Genomic DNA, 1,697 nt, shown 5'->3' on the forward strand with positions numbered 1-1,697 from the left:
TGATAAAAACCCTCCAGAAAGTAGGCATAGAGGGAACTTGCCTCAACATAATAAAGGCCATATACGACAAACCCACAGCCAACATCGTTCTCAATGGTCAAAAACTGAAACCATTTCCTCTAAGATCAGGAACAAGACAAGGTTGTCCACTCTCACCACTATTATTCAAGACAGTTTTGGAAGTTTTAGCCACAGCAATCAAAGAAGAAAAAGAAATGGAAGGAATCCAATCAGAAAACAAGAAATAAAGCTGTCACTGTTTGCAGATGACATGATACTATACACAGAGATTCCTAAATATGCTATCAGAAAACTACTAGAGCTAATCAATGAATTTGGTAAAGTAGCAGGATACAAAATTAATGCACAGAAATCTCTAGCATTCCCATACACTAATGATGAAAAATCTGAAAGAGAAATTAAGGAAACACTCCCATTTACCACTGTAACAAAAAGAATCAAATACCTAGGAATAAACCTACCTAGGGAGACAAAAGACCTGTATGCAGAAAACTATAAGACACTGATGACAGAAATTAAAGATGATACAAAGAGATGGAGAGATGTACCATATTCTTAGACTGGAAGAACCAACTTTGTGAAAATGACTCTACTACCCAAAGCAATCTACAGATCCACTGCAATATCTATCAAACTACCAATGGCATTTTTCACAGAACTAGAACAATTATAAGACACTGATGAAAGAAATTAAAGATGATACAAACAGATGGAGAGATAGACCGTGTTCTTGGATTGGAAGAATCAACATTGTGAAGATGGCTATACTACCCAAAGCAATCTACAGATTGAATGCAATGCCTATCAAACTACCAATGGCATTTTTCACAGAACTAGAAAAAAAAATTTCACAATTTGTATGGAAACACAAAAGACCCCAAACAGCCAAAGCAATCTTGAGAACGAAAAATGGAGCTGGAGGAGTACATGTAAAAGTATGAGATTAGAACACTCCCTAACACCATACACAAAAATAAGCTCAAAATGGATTAACAACCTAAATGTAAGGCCAGAAACTATCAAACCCTTAGAGGAAAACAGGCAGAACACTCTATGACATAAATCACAGCAAGATCCTTTTTGACCCACCTCCTAGAGAAATGGAAATAAAAACAAAAATAAGCAAATGGGACCTAATGAAACTTAAAAGCTTTTGCACAGCAAAGGATACCATAAACAAGACCAAAAGACAACCCTCAGAATGGGAGAAAATAGTTGCAAATGAAGCAACTGACAAAGGATTAATATCCAAAATTTATAAGCAACTCATGCAGCTCAATAACAAAAAAACAAACAAAAAAAAATCCAAATATGTGCATAAAACCTAAATAGACATTTCTCCAAAAAAGACATACAGATGGCCAAGAGTCACATGTGCAAAGGGAGAGGCCACAACAGTGAGAGGCCCGCGTACCGCAAAAAAAGAAAAAAAAGACAACCCTCAGACTGGGAGAAAATATTTGCAAATGAAGCAACTGACAAAGGATCAATCTCCAAAATGTACAAGCAGCTCATGCAGTTCAATAACAAAAATTAAACAACCCAATCCAAAAATGGGCAGAAGACCTAAATAGACATTTCTCCAAAGAATATATACAGATTGCCAAGAAACAAATGAAAGGATGTTCAACATCACTAATCATTGGAGAAATGCAAATCAAAACTACAGTGAGGTA

Source organism: Physeter macrocephalus, chromosome 2 (assembly GCF_002837175.3).
Source record: "Physeter macrocephalus isolate SW-GA chromosome 2, ASM283717v5, whole genome shotgun sequence".
Lineage (NCBI taxonomy): Eukaryota > Metazoa > Chordata > Mammalia > Artiodactyla > Physeteridae > Physeter > Physeter macrocephalus.